The sequence below is a fragment of the Phoca vitulina genome, unplaced genomic scaffold (genome assembly GCF_004348235.1).
Source record: "Phoca vitulina isolate PV1807 unplaced genomic scaffold, GSC_HSeal_1.0 scaffold5, whole genome shotgun sequence".
Classification (NCBI taxonomy): Eukaryota; Metazoa; Chordata; class Mammalia; order Carnivora; family Phocidae; genus Phoca; species Phoca vitulina.
Genome location: NW_022589708.1, coordinates 25473905 through 25492647, shown reverse-complemented (window position 1 = coordinate 25492647; position 18743 = coordinate 25473905). Strand labels below are relative to the sequence as shown.

General features: G+C 36.3%; 1 pseudogene; it reads right to left on the bottom strand.

Annotated features, from left to right (window-relative positions):
* Window positions 1–10947: 10947 nt before the first annotated feature.
* Window positions 10948–11186, bottom strand: LOC116631388 (annotated as a pseudogene).
* Between the last annotated feature and the right edge of the window lie 7557 nt (window positions 11187–18743).

Here is an 18743-nt window from a genome sequence, read left to right as displayed (position 1 = left end):
TTCTATATCTTCACTGATTTTTTGTGTGTGTGTGGTTTTGTTTTGTTTATGCTTATGTATTGTTCAGGGATAGTCCTTTCCCCACTTCGTGGATTTTTTTTTTTATCACTTTAGTTCAGCAAATTTCTATCTTGTGTATTTCAAAACTGTTATTTTTGTGCATAAAGTTGATGTTTATTATGATGAAATTTCCTGTTATTATTATTTAAAAAATTCTTCTTTTTTTCTATGTTAAATCTCTGTATGCTATATTCTGTGTTGTTTTTGGTATTGCCACATCATTTTGTTGTGTGTCTGGAGTTAGCATGTTATGTCATTTTCTATCCTTTAACTTTCTAACTATCTTTATAGTGCTTCTCTTATAAAAATAATGCAGCTTCTCCTCTCAGAGTGGAGAGTGCCCTCATGTAAACATAAATGTTGTTCAGTGTTTCTTTCAAATGTTATGCCTTCTTTAGTTGGTGAATGTTTTGGCTTTCTCTCCAATGTCTTCAAACAAGATTTCCCCCAGCAGAGTTTGTGATTTTTATATGTAGGATGTTAAGTCTAATATAAGTTACTTTGCCATTAGAAGTTCAAAAATGTTTTAGATTTTTGTCTTTGTGTTTACATACTCCATTTGGAATAATACTTATTACTAGGCACACATACAGAATACAGAAAATCCCTTAAAGATATTTCAGGTGTATGTTGAATGCATATGTAAACTTTCTACTTTCAGTTTTTTATTATTTTTAAGTAGAGTTAATTATTAAAGTTTTGTTAAGTGGTATGACATTCTTGGAAAATGTTATCTCTCTGTACATAACATAATATTTGTAAAATGCATTTCTTAGTTCTACCAAATGGAATTTGAAATTTTCTCAAATAATTAACAATATACTTAATTTTCCCAGAAACCATTGCAAAAAAATTGCACATGAAGATAATTTTTTTTTTTTTAAAGATTTTATTTATTTTATTCATGACAGACAGAGAGAGAGAGAGAGGCAGAGGGAGAAGCAGGCTCCCAAGGAGCAGGGAGCCCGAGGCGGGACTCGATCCCAGGACCCTGAGATCATGACCTGAGCCGAAGGCAGACGCTTAACCATCTGAGCCACCCAGGCGCCCGCACATGAAGATAATATTAACATTATTATTTTAATCAAGCAGATAAATATTTAAAATATGTTAGTGTGTAAATGTCAATTATAGACCACTTTAGAAAATAGTTTGGTAGTTTGTCAAGAAAATAAAACTAATATATGACCCTGCAATTTCACTTGTAGTTATGTAACCAAGAGAAATAAAAATATATATCCACACAAAGAAATGCATGTGAATGTTCATAGCAGCATTATTCATAATAGCCAAAAATTAGGAATAATCCAAATATTCATCAGCTAATGAGCAGATGTACACAATGTGGTATATTAATAAAATGGCATACTATTTAGCATTGAAAAGTAACAAACTACTGACACAAGCTACATCGTGGATGAATGTCAACATCATGTTAAATCAAAGAAGCCATATGTAACAGACAATAAATTGCATGATTCCATTTATATTACACAGTCAAGAAAAGTGAATTTATAGAGACAGAAAGCAGATAAGTGGGTGCCGAGGGCTGGGGGTGAGACTGGAGATTTACAGCGAATGGGCTTATGAAATAAGATTGTTTTAGAATTGATTTATATTGACCGTTGCACCACTCAGGATAATTACTATAAGTCACTTGAAATGAGTCAATGGAAATAGGCGAACTTTATGGAACATGAAACACTTCTCAATAAAACTATAAGTGAAATAAAAACATAATGAAATAAAATACACTAATCAAAATTAATTGAATATTCAGTATATTATTGAAACTTGTAAACATTTTGAAAAGGCAGATTCTGTATTTTCAAATAAGTTCATTTACATCTGTACATGGATGGGCAAAAAGGATAATGCTAAATATAGCATATGACCTTCTGGATGAATAGGTGAGATAACCCAAACTGCGTCATACTCCCCTGAAGGAATATTTAAAAATTGCTAAGCCTACTGGGAAATTAAATAGCCTCATTTAGTTTTCATTTTTTTTCTCTTTTCATGCCAAATCTCTAATGAAAGTGCTAAAGAGCAATAAAATGGCCAAAGGCAGGAAGCCAGAGACAAAGAGAGAGGGTAAAGAGCCAAATAGGCAACCTTGAAATAACTGAGTTGATTGATTGAGCAACCCATTTAGACAATTATCTTAATAGCTCTGTTTGTTAAAAATTTCCTGGTGGGCTTGCCAGATAGTCCAAAATAGCTGTGATTCAGAAACAATATGAGTATTGTTTAAGTGAGAAGATGGGGAGTCAGACAAGTTCGATTTAAATAGAATCTCCATAAATTCTGATCTGTGCAACCTGTCTCAGGTACAGGTCCAGTTTATACTGATGTATGGATTTAAAGAAGTCATACATGTAAAATACTTACCACATTACCCCGTGCATTGTGTTTACTCCACATACAATCATGGAGTTAAATAATACACCTTAGCTGTCATTAATATTTTAGAATGCCATTCAGGAGGAAAGCAGAGTAGACCACATATATTGAAGGTCAATACAATGCTAGAAAAGCAGCTAATGTCTTTTATTCAAGAAACTGTACAATTTGGAAGGGAAAAGTCTTAATGATTGACTACTGGGTCCATATAACTGACCAACACAGCCCAAATAATTGAATAAGCTTTTCTATATGCCCAGGTTTTCCATGACTTTTTGTGTTTAAAATAGCAAGATGTATTACATAATATAGAATTACAGGACTAATGAACAGAACTAATAATTGAGCAATAAACTCTTTCAAGGAGGAAAAGAATGTGTACATATATACTGCTGTGATGATTCCCCCTATCTTGTGAATCAAAATTATTCACTAAATAACTGTTTATCTTCCCAACAGGTAGATGCTAAGGTCAGGTTTTATGCTAAGGTACACAAAGAATACAGTAGATAATCTGAAGACAGCATGAGGCTTTCTTTGATAAAGAAATGTATTGGATAGCAATGGCAGGAATAAAAGAGGATAAATAGTAGAGCCTTAGGTGGACAAGGAAAATCCCCTTTTAGGACAGAGGTCTTCAAGTTATTTCTGATAATGGTCGGATAGGAAATATTTCAGGCTTTCCAGGCCAGAGAGTATCTGTCAGAACTACTCAGTTCTGCTGTTGTATCATTAAAGCATTCATAGACAGTATGTTTAAAAAAAAGGGGGGGGGGGTGTAAGAGTGTTCTGATAAATCATTATTAACAAACATAGGGCTGATTTGGCCTAAGTGCCATTTTTTGCTTACCTGCTCAAGGGGATGCTACTTGAAGGATAAATTAAGTATGTGAGAGACAACTATGTTTGGGGAAAATGATATACCGGAGTCCCCTCCTATATGCAGGGGATACATTCCAAAACCCCCATGGGTGCCTGGAACAGCAGAGTCCCAAACCCTGTGTAGACTGTGTTTTTTCTGATACATGCATACATACCTAAAATAAGGTTTAATTTATAAATTTGGCATCGTAAGAGATTAACAAAAATAAATAAAATAATTATAACAATATACTGCAATAGAAGTTACATGAATGTGGTCTCTCAAAATATCTTGTACTGAACTTCCCCTTCTTCTTGTGATGATGTGAGATGATGAAATGCCCATATGATGAGCTAAAGTGAGGGGAATGACGCGGGCACTGTGATGTATGTAGCGTTCGGCTACTACATACTTTCTGACAGTATGTCCAAAGGGGGGATCATTTGCAGCTGGACCGAGGTGTACCACAGGTACCAACTGCAGGAAGCAGAATGGCAGATAAGGAGGGACTAGTAACTGAAGAGCTTAAAATTTGAAAGTGTGTTTGACGTTAATGAAAATATTAAATACATTTAAGTGCCGAAGAAAATATTGGATTGTATTTCAGAAAAACCACTGTTCATTAACTAGAGGTCAATTATCCTTTGAAAACACAAATAAGTATGTATATATATGTTATGGGTGTGAGAGTCTGCATTGTCTGAATGGAGGTCTTGGGTTTACCAGTGAGAAGATTTACATGGGGGTCCCTGCCCAGAGTATAGGCAGTCAGAAGGAAAGTAGCAAGCACAAAGCAGTTTATTAAAGTGAAAGCACACTCAAGGTGGGAGAGTGGGCAGGTTCGGCAAGGTGGAACCAGCCCCTAGGTTGTTTTGGAATTGGGTATTTTGGGGTCTCTCTGGGCTGGGAGCAGCTGTGATAAACAGTGTGGGGTGGTCACTTAACAGGAGGCTGTTTCTAATCATTTGGGAGACTTCCCAGAGGTTGGGAGGGGGAGTTTTGGCCTTACAAAAAGTTTGTACTGGAACCTTCTTGGCAGCCTTTCTCCATGGGTGGGGCTGTATCCACAATGCAAATGTATTATAATGAGTCTAGGGGTTACCCTGGGGCAAAGGTGGAAGAGGAGAGTGCATGTTCCCACCTGTGGCTCTTGATCTGTCAAGCCCAAGGTGTTGGAAGCCAGGAGGTCAGGATGTTGCGCTCCAGGGCTTTTAATGTGTAGTTGATTTATCACCGTCCTTGCCTCCAGCTCATGTCTCAATCATTCCCCTTTAAGGACTTAGGGCTCTGCCTCAGGGGTTCCTTCCGCTGCTCCTGTCTGGCTTCTACCTAAATATGTATTATAAACTATATATATAAACTACATATATAGTTTAACAAAGTCTTAAAATCTGTGATTTAGTGTATAGAGACCTATAACTTTCCTTTTTAGTTCTCCTAATAGTATCTGTTGCTTCAGGCACAAAAATGATTTGGAGTTTTACCTAGTAAAATCTTATAACTTTCCTTGCTGTTGTTATTGGTTTGTTTTTAAGCTCAGTAAACAGCAGAACCTCCTCTGTTAAATAGGCGTTATCAGAAATGTAATATGAAATTAATAATTATCTTCAAGAGGCAAAATTCTGAATCAGAATCTTAGGAGCTGAATTGAACAGGTTAAATATTTCATTAATCTCTGGTATTAATACTGCCCCTGGAAATTCATAGTTCAAAATGTACAACATTCAGATTTAGCAATTTTTTTATTATGATAAAAGTTTCTAGATCTATGATTTATTTAAAACTCTAGTTTTCAAAGCAACCAGTCATCCGGGTACATAATTAATATATACTCTTATAGTTAGGCATTATCTACTAATAATTTTAGCAATATATCTCAATTTATAAACATGTAGAGGATTAAAATTCAGAAATAAAATTAATCACCCTACTGTTGAGTGAACATGCCATGGTAAATCAAATGAAATCTTTGTACCAGGTATCAGCTTTAATGGAGAAAACCAAAGCAAGTATGTGTCTCTATTTCTTTTTATATCTAGACCAGAGTAAAGAACACCTTTACTCCATTCTGTGGTACATAGATAATGTCTTGGCCTACCTTAGGTGATAATAAGCTAATAAAGTATTATGTGTCAGTTGTATTGAAGTGATAATGAGCCACACCTTACAAATAAGAAGACATCATTAAAGAAGGAAATTCCCTTTAGGAAGGGTAAGTGCTCACATTAGCAATGTCCAAATAGAAATATAATCAAAGCCACATCAGTAATTTTAAATTTTCTGGTAGCCACAATTAAAAAAAAAACAACAACAACAGTAAAATGAAACAGAATATAATTAATATAAAATGATTAGTATTTTACTGTTCTTTTTTTCATGCTAAGTCTACCCTGGATTTTGAAGCAGTAGCATTAAAAAAATTAAAATATCTCATGAATCATTCTAGACTGACTATATACTGAAATCATTTGGGATAAGTTAGGGTAAATCGAATACATTATTATTTAAAAATTACATTCTGGGGGCGCCTGGGTGGCTCAGTCGTTGGGCGTCTGCCTTCGGCTCAGGTCATGATCCCGGGGTCCTGGAATCTAGCCCCGTGTCAGGCTCCCTGCTCAGCGGGAAGCCTGCTTCTCCCTCTCCCACACCCCCTGCTTGTGTTCCCTCTCTCGCTGTCTCTCTGTCAGATAAATAAATAAAATCTTTAAAAAAAAAAATTACATTCTGTTTGTTTGGTTTTTGTTTTTACTGTTTGCACTAGCTCCATTTCATATGCTCGACATCGATGCTTGGCTAGTGATTAATGCGTTGAACAGTACAAGTCCAGCTTAAAGTCCAGCTCCACAGCTTACCAGGTAAGTTAACTTGAGCAAATTGTATAAACTTTCAGTGACCCAAATTTCTTTTCTTCTGACTAAAGGTAAACATAGTCACGATGTCATTGAGTGTATGTGAACATAAAATATAATCTACAGAAAATTCTTATACTCAAAGGTGTCATCTAATTTTCTAATTGTTATTACTGATAAGGTCCGATTTATACACTATGATTCATTCATGAAGAAATACCGATTTCTGAAACATTCCATCTTTGATGTTCACTTCATGTGATGGTTAATTCTATATGGCAACTTAGCTAGGCTATGGTGCCCAAGTTGTTTGGTGAAATAGCAGCCTAGTGTTGCTGCGAAAGTGTTTTTTTTAGATACTATTAACATTTAAATAAATTGTCTTTGAGGAAAGCAGATTACCACTGATAGTGTGGGGGGGGCCTCATCCAATCAGTTAGAAGTTGTAAGAGAAAAGACTGAAGGTCTTGGAAGAAGTAACTCTGCCCCCATATTGCCTTAGGGCTTGACTGCAACACCGACTCTTGCTGGACTTTTCAGTCAGCTGCTTATTAGCAGGTCAGCCCTGCAGATTGCGGACTTGTCCCTGACTGTCGTATCAGGTGTTAACAGAGACTGTCCTAGGAAATCCAAGATTGTTACCTTACCGTTAAATGAGCTCAGCATTTTTTGGTAAAGATTTGGTCTTCAACATTTCTTTCCACTTTTATTTTCTTCCATTCTTTAATCCTTTGTAAGTTGGCAAGAAAAGCTACCATCCTACGGTGCCAAGGTAGGTTTCTGGTAAAAGGACTATGCTCACAATAAAGTGTTTCATTTACTCAACTCAGAATTTCAACTAATATCCATAATTAGTCCGATGCTGCCATGTCTACAGGTGGTAAAATTCATGGCTTCTGCTCTTAGCATGAACAAAGTATGACAAATGTTCCTGAGTCAGATGTCCATCTCCTCATCATAATTAGGTGCAATACTTCAGCTCTATTTGTATTGCCAAAGGAAGGATTGCACCTGCCAAATTTAAATGGTCGAGGAAGACTTGTTCAAGACTATTGCCAACAGGGAAGAGAAAACAGAACTCAGTCTGAACTCAATCCATTGAAACAAAGGGCAGGAGAGTTTTTTAGTGGTAGGATGAGCTCCTGGAAAACTACTGGAAGATGTTAGGGGACAGGCTGATCAACAGGATGTGTCAAGCATGCTGAGCTATTCTAGAGTTTGCAAATATTTTTGTCTGTGATTATTCCATCTGTGTTTGCCAATTGGTGCTGCTCGGGGAAGTTAAACTCCTAACTTCTCCCAAAGACTGGAAGAGAGGGACACTATCTTCTTTGATGTTTACATTTCAAAGGGATCATCCCCAGGCCCTTGAGAAAGACATTCTTGGTTTATAAAACTAGCAAGACACTTTTTAAAGTTTTTATTTAAATTTTAGTTAACGTACAGTGTAATATTAGTTTCAGGTGTACAATATAGCGACTCAACACTTTCATACAACACTCAGTGCTCATCAGAAGTACACTCCTCATTCCCCATCACCAAGTAACGCCTCCTCCACCTGCCTCCCTGGTATCCATCAGTTTGTTCTGTGTAGTTAAGAGCTTTTAAAAGATTGATATCTCAAAGAGGCAGAGAAAGAATCTGCAGTTGCACGTATTCTACAGAAGTACTCTTAAAAAAAGGGAGGTCAGGGGATTAGAGACTGGCTGACACCTGTCTAAAGTTTAGCTAAGCTGAACAAGTGTAAACCTGCAAGGAAATATAATGAGGATGAGAATCTAAAGATCAGGTTGGGGAACCATGCTTGCAGCAAAGAATCAGAATTACTCAGAGGGAAAAAGTAGAAAGACATGGCCCAAATGTTGCAAGATTTGGTTATAATAAGACATAATCAAGCCATTAGGCTTGCTCAGGTTGGTGTCAATCACCAGGTAAAGAAACAGTAAATACCCTCACCTCTAAGATAAGAAACAGCGCTGTGCAAAAGCAGTGGTCCCAGTAAGATGCTATCCATTCTAGGTGGGGCCACAAATTCCTGAAAATGACAATAACTTTCACTCCAGCTGAAAACGAGGTGGCCTGGGGGGTCTTTGAGGGCCAGGTGGAGTGCATGTTGAACTAAACCACATCAACAGCTAAGGAAGCTCACAAATCTACCGTGATCTGTAGTTACGTACTTGCTACACACACACACACACACACAGAGCACTTAAGCAGTTTTCTTTTACCTTCTTTTCTTATAATTGTGGATATCTATGATGAGGTAAGGACTGACCCAGCATGCTTAGCTTTCGAGTTGTTTCTGAAATTTACTTTTATTTTGTTAAACTTAGCTCTTTTTAACACCCAGGGACCTGATCAAACTGAAACAGTTTGCCTGATTTTGAGAAAAGGGAGAAAAATGATAGGATTTAGCTGAAAGCAAGGTTGCAGTTTTATTAAGCCAAGAGGTGAGAATTATAACATCAGTAGACAACACATTAACACAGAAGTACAAATAACCTTGAGGATGAGTAGAAAGGCATAATATTTCCATCTCTAATAATACCTGTGTTTCAGAGATAGAATAGTCAGGCTTTAAAATTCTCAAATGCTTCACTCCACCTCTGGGGGCTGTCGCCTGGTTGGTGATAAAGGTGGTTTGATTCAGGCAGGGTTGTGGTACTATTTTTGTAACATGAATTAACTCTTTAGAGTCAAAACAGTCCAAGACTAATTTTATTTGGTCTTTATAAGAAACTAAAATTCACAATCTATAGAGCAAAATTTCAAAGAAAGAAACTTTTATGGCTCATAATGAATATTGCTATCAATTTAAAGCCTTGACTTCTCTTTCTCTAAATATTACTTTTATTAAGTATCATCTATAGACTACTCCAGGCATTTTTCACAGATCCTGGCTCTCCATCTGTTTTGGTTTATCTTCTATCTGCTGGACAGATGATAGATGTACAAAACCCTATTACCACACTTCTATCAATTACCAACTTATTAAAATTTTCAGTTGTCTCCAACAATGAGGAGTCTTTATATAAATCTGTTATCACACCAATCTCTCTTTCAAATATAGGTTCTGCTCTTCCTTCCTCTTTCTCATGCCAAAATGTAATTTAAAAGGGAGATCTCTCATAATTCTGTGTTTTTACAATGCTTGCTAAGGCAACTCTTAACTGAAAGCCAACAAAATTTTAAAAATTATTTTATTCTGTACAATATGAACAAAATAAAGATGAACATCAAGAGTTAAACAAATTTATTTACAAAAAAAAACAACAATCCCGGGGCGCCCGGGTAGCTCAGTTGTTAAGCGTCTGCCTTCGGCTCAGGTCATGATCCCAGGGTCCTGGGATGCAGCCCTGCATCGGGCTCCCTGCTCTGCGGGGAGTCTCCTCTCCCTCTCCCACTCCCCCTGCTTGTGTTCCCTCTCTCGCTGACTCTCTCTCTGTCCAATAAATAAATAAAATCTACAAAAAAACAACAATTCCGAAAATGATTATTTCAAGGCAAAGTAAAAGTACCACATAACAAAAGATCACCTGCAGAGCATGAATCCTTAAGTGTGATCACCATCTTTCTATTTAGAAATATACAGTAAGTCGTTCACCACAAATTACATAGACATGTTACTGGGCTACATTCAGCCAGAATTTAAAAGAAGAAATCCTGTCAAAATAATCTCTTTTCCTTAAGATGCAGTGACAGATATAAGTGATCAGACAGTGTAGGACACATAATCTATCTCAAGTTTAGAAAGGCTCTGTTTCTGTCCTGCAAACCATAACACTAAACACCCTGGAAAAATATGACCTTGACTATAAACTTATTGAGGGGCTGAACAACTGGTTCTTGGTTTTTAGTGGATTATGTCAACTGAGCAAGGGGAATAAAAGTGCCTTTAGCGATTGCTTCTTGACTCAGTGATATTGATTACTGCCATCCATAACCTAAATCGATACTTTCCTTCAGAAAAAAATGTCATTGTTACTTCCTTGGGACTCTGGGGACAGGTAATTGCTCAATCTGCTGTTCACCATTTCATCTTTGTCCCCGGTACTTCATTCAAACCACATACATATCATTCTCTTTGCCTTTATGACTATTCCTATTTCCATTATTTACCCTCTTGTAAATTAGAAGCAAAGAACGTAGGAAATGTTATTCATTAGCTTATTTGAGGTGCTACAATGTCACATTGTACCCTTTGTAATGATGAATGAGATAATGTAATTGATTTTCAAATATCTGTTCTTAAGACTTATATAAATTATATTTATAATTTTGCTTTTAAGACTCTTCCCCGGGGATTACTGACTCATTGAGTGTGAGTTGGAACCTGGGATTTCTTAGTTTTTACCAGGGCCCTACAACTGGGTATGCTTAGTTAACACCAATTTAAATAATATAATCAATATAATATAATATAATCAAGTTTTTAAATCAGGACACAAACAGAGATAGGATATAAGGTTAACACTTAATGCTTTACTGATTCCTTTCACTGAAGTAGTTTAAATCCTATTTATAATCTATTTATAATCTGTATTTGGGTTATTATTAGTAAGACAGAACTTTTTAAGGAATGTTTACAAATGAGCACTATATCATCAAAAGTTACAGATTTTTAAAAATCTTTTTTTATGAGTGATTGCTTGTTTTGTTTTTTGTTTTTACAAGAGTTTACAATAAGATCTAAGATAACGCTTCATTCTAGCTGTAGGTGGCAACATGCTATCACAGGGAATCCAGATGTTTAAACCCAAATCACATTAAGGATCACCCTTTCCTCGGGCACAAGGAAGAGCTTACTTTTTTGCTAGATTTCTTAATTCCACCTGTGGCCAGGGGGCCCTTCCGCATGACCTTTGCTTTCAGCCCCCCCAGTTTCTTCTCCTCTTTCTCCTCTGCTTCTGCTCTTCTCTCTTTCTGCTTGAATGCCTAATCTCGTCCATCTCCTTGGTCTGCTTCTTAGGCTTCCTTAGGGGCTCCTCCTTGCCACCTTTGCATCCGGACATGGTGCCTGCCTCCCCTTCCCCAGAGCCTGCCACCAGAAGCAGAGCCTTTAAAAATCTTAATATCCCATTCAAAGGGTTGGTATTAGTTATGTTCCGATATAAAGTGGGAGCCTCCATCTTAGATATTATCTATCACAGAGTTCATTAGCAAATGATTTAAAGGCTGTTTCAAAGTTACTAATAAAGTATACACAGAAAAAGACTCCCTTCTGGGTAGAATATTCCTGTTTAGCATTTTTGTCTTTAGGGAGTTCAAAACCATGCTAAATAACTCGTTTATATAAGCTCTTAATAGCTCCTACCAAATTTAAGAAATACAGGAGAAAGAGATAATGGATTATCTATATATAACAGATATGGACAGTTAGTAGGAAACAGTACCCTGGATTGACCACATGCTGTGAGATTGTGCCCAAGTTCCTCCTATAGCAAGAGTCCAGGCGGCTGACTGGTGCAGAAGATCGTAATCTGTGCTCTTTAGGTTACACTCAGCTGGAATCATTCTGTCCTGTAAAGGACCGTTCCTCCTCCCTCCTGTCTCCCTTCCTTCCTTTACTTCCTATATTACCTTTTGTTAGCAAGGACTGAAACTAAGAAATGTGTCTCTAAACTCCTCAAAATCTTCAATGGCTACCTATTGCTGACACAATAAAAATTGAACTATTTTTCATTGAATGTTCATGGCATGGCCTCTGCCCATATGTTAAAATCCTTCTCAGCTCTTTCTTAACTCAAACTTTATATTTCAATAATACTAAACTACTTGTAGTTCCTAGACATGCCCGACTTCCATACGTTTATGTCCATGTAAATTCTGTCTGGGATCCTTTTGCATTGTTTGTCCTTAGGCATATGTTTGGTCATCATTCAAGTGTCATTTCTATTTTAATTTCTAAATCTTCTATCATGCACAGCTCATACATACATATTACCACCTACATTAAATTTAATTTTACATGTAATATCAGCATTTACTTGTATTCATTCCAAAATCAGCTGTAAATGCATCATGATTCTTCATTAAAACAATGCTATAATTGGCAATTAAGGTCTTAGATTCATCACAGAATGCTACAGCTGGACATGACCTTAGATTCGTTTTAACATAGTTTCTTTCCATTGCACACAGTGAGTATAAATGCATTGCCTCAGGTTGCTTTGGGAGTAAACCTCAGAGCTAAACTCTTCAAGGACTTCACATGTCTTGAGTCAGTTTTCCTCTAAGAGCCTTGAAGTTTCTAAAATATTAGGAAAACAGAATGATTAAATCTTGATTTAAAATCATCTGTGAGAAAACTCAGTGTAACCTTCTGACCAACAACAGATAAAAGTTAAGATATTCTGCTCTCATTTATGTTTTATCTGATTTTAATGAAAAACTATTAAATTTTTTTTAAAAAACTGTTCTAACATAAGACTTGTTTGTATCTTAAAAAAAAAAGAAAAAAAAAAAAAAAAAAATGGTTGTCCCAGCTGTCAAAAAACAAAACAAAACAGAACAAAAAACCCTCAAATTCAAATGAGGAATATAAGTCAGTGAAAAATATAGGTAGAATCTAATGTCACAATTATATGCATTGTATAATTACCAACTTGGCCAATATACTTGTAAAAAAAAATATACAAAAAGTGGAGTCTAAATTCATGTGGCTTAGGGTCTTGATTATTCCATATCCTATAGGAATGAGGATAAGAAGTCTCTAGAGTTCAAGATGTCAAACAAGAAACTTTTACCCCAAGCTGAGTATTTCTGCATATACATTATTAATAAATTTGAAATTCCTTTATACATAATTTGTTAACAAAATCTCTGATGGATCTCATCCTTGTTGGAAGATCTCATTAAACAACAGGATCTGACTCTGATCATCAAATTTGTGATGACATCTTAATACCGTGTTACTGTGTTCATTCTATATTACCTTTTATTAAATGTTTCTGTGGGTGTGGTATTAGCATAATCTCTGAGATCTCTGTACCCTCATCTTTGTTAGATAACATATATTTATATTTCTGTGGCCCTTTCTTGTAAAGAACTGTGAAAGATCTAATATTTTACCTTATTTCATTGTTTAGTTATCTCATGGTCTGAGGAGGTTCTAAAGACACTTAACATTATCCAAAACATGGGAGAGTATTCCCTATAACTATCTTATTTTATAGATGCTAGCTGGATACAAGAGACTCCCTGGTCAGAGGTGTAGGATTTTATTACTTAGAGCATGGCAGCACCATGAACTCTATGGTTGCATTGGTTTTCCTTACCCCCTGGGTCCCAGAGAAGAATGAAAAGTGGCACTAATGGATGCTGCACATGCAGATAGTTTGTGTCACAGGTAAGGAAATCCTAAATTTAGGGAACCTAAATTAGCCTTATCCCAGATGGAGACATTATATTCATTATACTGGACAGTAAACAAATCAGCACTCTGCCCTGGAGGGAGTCACCAACTCCCAACAACTTTAAAAGTTATTTACTATACAAAACTCCTTGAAAAGACGGTTCAAAGCTAATAACCTTCCAAAACAGAAAGTTCTAGGCCCAGATGGCTTCACTAGAAATTATATAACTTAAAGAATGTGTTATACCAATTCTCTATAACCTCATCCAGAGGATAGAAGCAGAGAGAATACTTCCTAACTCATCCTGTGAGACCAGAATTATCCTAATACTGTAATCAGAAAGGATTTTATAAGAAAACTACAGACCAGTATCTCTCATGAACATAGATAAAAGATCCTCAACAAAATTTTAGCAAATAGAATCCAACAATGTGTAAGAAGACTTGTATACCAAAAACCAGTAGAATTTATCTCAGGCATGAATGTCTGGGTCAACATTTGAAAATCAATTAAGGTAATCCATTACATGAATAGTCTAAATAAATAAAGATCATGTGATCATATCAGTAGATGCAGAAAAAGCATTAAACAATATCCAACACCTATTCATGATAAAAATTCTCAGTAAACTAGGATTAAAGGGGAACTCCCTCAGCTTGACAATGAATATCAGCAAAAGGCCTACAGCTAACATCATACTTAATGGTGATAAACTCAAAACTTTCCTACCAATATCAGGTACAAGGCAAAAAAAGTCACCTCCCACCACCCCTTTTCAACATTGTACTAGGAGTTTTAGTTAATGGAACAAGACAAGAAAAGGAAATAAAAGATATACATACATGGAAGGAACACATAGAACTGCCTTTGATCAGGATGCCTGGGTGGCTCAGTCAGATAAGTATCTGTCTTCGGCTCGGGTCATGATCCCGAGATCCTGGGATGAGTCCCTCATCGGGCTCCTTGCTCAGTGGGGAGCCTGCTTCTCCCTCTGCCTGCCACTTCCCCTGCTTGTGCTCTCTCTCTGACAAAAAACAAAAAAACAAAAACAAAAAAACCTGTCTTTGGTCACATATGACAATCGTCTATGTAGAAAACACAAACGTATCAACAAATAATCTGGAACTAAAAAACAATTATAGCAAAGTTAAAGGATACAAGATGAATACATATAAGTCAGCCACTTTTCTATATTATATGCAGTAATGAACAAGTGGAATTTGAAATTTCAAACATTCCCATTATGTTAGCATCCCAAAATTAAATACTCAGGTATAAATCTAACAAAATATGTACAAGATCTATATTAACAAAACTATAAAACTCTAATGAATGAAATCAAAATGCTAAATAAATGGATAAATAGTCCATGTCATGGATAGGAATACTCAATATCATCAAGATGTCAGGTCTTCCTAACTTGCTATAGATTCAGTGCAATCCTAATCTAACTCCCAGAAAAGTTATTTGTGGATAGCAGCAAACCAATTCTAAAGTTTAAATGAAGAGGCAAAGATCCAAAATAGGCAACATAATACTGAAGGAGAAGAGCAAAATTGAAGGACTGATACTACATCAACTTCAAGATTTAGTATAGGCTATCATAATCAAGAAAGTGTGGTATTAGCAAAAGAACCGATTAATAGATCAATGAAACAGAATGGAGAGCCCAGAAACAGACCTACTAAATATAATCAACTGATCTTTGACAAAGGAATAAAGGCAATATAAAGATAGTCTCTTCAAGAATGGTGCTAGAACAACTGGACATCCGCATATTTAAAAATATAGAGATATATCTAGGTATCAAACTTATACCCTTCACAAAAATATCAAAATGAATTACAGACTGGGGCACCTGGATGGCTTAGTCAGTTAAGCATCTGATTCTTGATTTCGGCTCAGGTCATGATCTCAGGGTCATGATCCAGGGTCTTGAGATGGAGCCCTGTATCAGGCTCTGCTCTCAGTGGGAAGTCTGCTTGGGATTCTCCCTCTCCCTGCCTGCCCCCACTCTCTCAAGTAAATAAATAAATCCTTAAAAATGAATTATAGACGTAAATGTAAAATATAAAACTATAAAAGTCCTAAAAGATAGCATAGGTGAAAATCTAGATGACCTTGAGTATGGTGCTGACATTTTTGACACAAGGCATGATTCATGAAAGAAATAATTGATAAGGTGGACTTCATTAAAATTAAAAACTTCTGTGAAAGACCATGCCAAGAGAATGAGAAGACAAGCCACAAACTGGGAAAAGATATTTTAAAAGACATATCAGATTGACTGTCATCAAAATATTAACAAAGAACACTTAAAACTTCACAATAAGAAAACAAACAATAGGACAAGGACCTTCACAGACACCTCACAAAAGAAGATATACAGATGGCAAGTAAGCATATGAAAAGATGCTCTGCATGATATGTCATCAAAGAAATGCAAATGATATCAATGATGAAATACCACTACATACATATTAAAATGGCCAAAATCCAGAAAAATGACCACACGAAAAGCTGACAAGGATGTGGAAGAGCAGAACTCTCATTCATTGCTGTTGTGAATGCAACATGGTACAGCCACTCTGGAAGATAGTTTGGCAATTTCATACAAAACCAAACCTACTCTTTTTTTTTTTTTTTTTTTTTTTTTTTTTTAATTTGAGAGAGAGTGAGAGCACAGAGGGAGAGGGAGAAGCAGACTCCCCGCTGAGCAGGGAGCCCGATGTGGGGCTCGATCCCAGGACCCCGGAATCATGACCTGAGTTGAAGGCAGACGCCCAACGACCGAGCCACCCAGGCGCCCAAAACCAAACCTACTCTTACTATATGATGCAGTAATCATGCTCCTTTTTACCTCCCAAAGAATTTGAAAATGTATGTCAACACAAATCCTGTGCATGGATATATATAGCACCTTTATTCATAATTGCCAAAATGAGGAAGCAACCAAGATGTCCTTCAGTAGGCAAATGGAGAAATATACTGTGATATATCCAGACAATGGGACATTATCCAGCACTAAAATGAAATTAGCTATCAAGCCATGAAAAGACATGGAGGAATCTTAATGGCACATTAGTAAGTGAAAGAACCAATCTGAAAAGTCTCCAGTGAAGGGTATTGATAATGGGGGAGGCTGTGCATACGTGGGGATAGGGAGTATATGGGAAATCTCTGTATCTTCTCAATTCAGCTGTTCTAAAACATAAAAACTATTCTAAAAAGTAAAGTATTAATAATAATAAAAGCTAGTCCTGAAAAAAAGTGGATTCAAGATGTGCAGAAACATGAGAGACCTATGGGGATTGTTCTCATAAGCTTTCCATAATCATAAGCTTCTTTAGGACCTCTTTAGACCATTAGGTAATAACTAAACAAAATTTTGCGAGCACTGACTTCTCAAAACATCTGATTTTGGCTGTCATCATATTGCACACAGTGGTAGCTGAATTGTTTCCAGGTTCAGTTTCCCCAGAAGCAGAGCCTAAAAGAAGGATTATTGAGAAAATCATACAGTGATGGAACTCTGTCAGTAAAACAGATAGGGTGTGAGGGATGCAGGATTAAGCAGAAAAAAAGCTAGATAAAGATTTGATTTCTGTGGATCTCTAGCTTCAATCTGACCCAACAGGGAGCATGAATGGCAATATGAAGTTGTCAGACCATGAGAGACGGTGGCTAGCTTTCTGAACCTCCGTATCTGCCAGTCTTTGGCTTTATGCATGCTCAGGGGGAGCAAAAAGCTGAGATATTTCTGGTTGGTTTAGGCAACTCAGTTTAGCCAAAACCATTTTTCAGGGTAAGAGTGCAGCATTGAGCTACTATCAGCTAACACCCACAGCAGCTGAGAGATGGGCCCTGCAACCCAGTAAAAAATATATGGGGGGGGGGCCGCCAACCTCGTTTGCTACGGATTATATAATGGCTTTAAGTAACATAATTAGGCTCCAAATAGAGTAATCATAAACTACCTTAGAAATTGATTACATAAGTAGTCTTAGCAAACATACATGTGCCAAATTCACCCATAGACACAAACATGTACACGTGTAAACACGTATGCACAAACATGCATATAGAGTTTTAGAACAGATATGGAATACGAAACAAACATATATTTAATTGAAATACATTTGATTTTGTTTTATAATTTGTGAAGCACTTGAAATTAGAAGGGTGACTGATTTACCTTTATTATTTGGCTAGGGATTCTAGAGCTAATGCCTGTTTATTTTCATTTTTTTCTCACACGTTCCCTGCAGCATATTCTGGCAATGAAAACAATTTTAGGTACAATTAGCACTGCACTCAAGGTTGTGATAATTATTATTCAAAAGAATCTTGTAGCATATAAATATTTAAATTTCATACTAAGTATTTTAGCTTTGTGGCTTTTAGCAGTCTCTTTAAATTGGTGCTCATATATTCTTTGATTTTTCTCCAGTTTCAGAAACAAAATAGCTAATAATAGTAATCATAAAATAACTTTGCTTTTCGAGCCTTATTTAAGAGTCCAGCATCCTAACAGGTGTTGTTGAGTCTTTAGAAAGGAAATAGAAATAGAAATTAAGGAATAATAACTGACTATTTAAAATACAACAGTGTTGTTTCAGAAAAAGTTATTTCCTTTTTTAAAAACTTAGGCAATCTTTGATCAAGATTGTGGTACTCTTTTATATTTTATTCTACTGGGGCACCTGTTGATACATAAATTTAAAATCTCAGTACACATCTGCTTTAATTATATTGGTCACAGGGCATTCCTTTGGTGATGGGCAGGATGCTGAAGGTCCCAAGATGCAAAACATTCCATTGTCACAAATTTAATGGGTGCCCAGCAGACAAATTCCTTAGACAGTGGTGAAGGTCACTGAAGATGCCCTTCATTTTTGCTGAAGTTGTCAGACTTCCTTTTCATCAAGTGATAACTATGTTTCATTGAGTGGAGGATTTTAATTTGGGATGCAAATTTGAATTACTGCATGAGAAAATTGTATGTATTGTGACCTAAATGAGATGTGTTTGAGATATGTTTGAGGATTTCATCACTGGCCACTCTTTGGGCAAACAGAATCTTACATATTTCCTCATGCTGCTCCAGTTCATCTTCATTAGGTCCAGTGACAGAGAGGCCTTGAATGTTGTTATCTTCTCAGGACAAGTAATACTTTACTCTTTGTAACTGTGATTTCATGTGATCCTCATAAT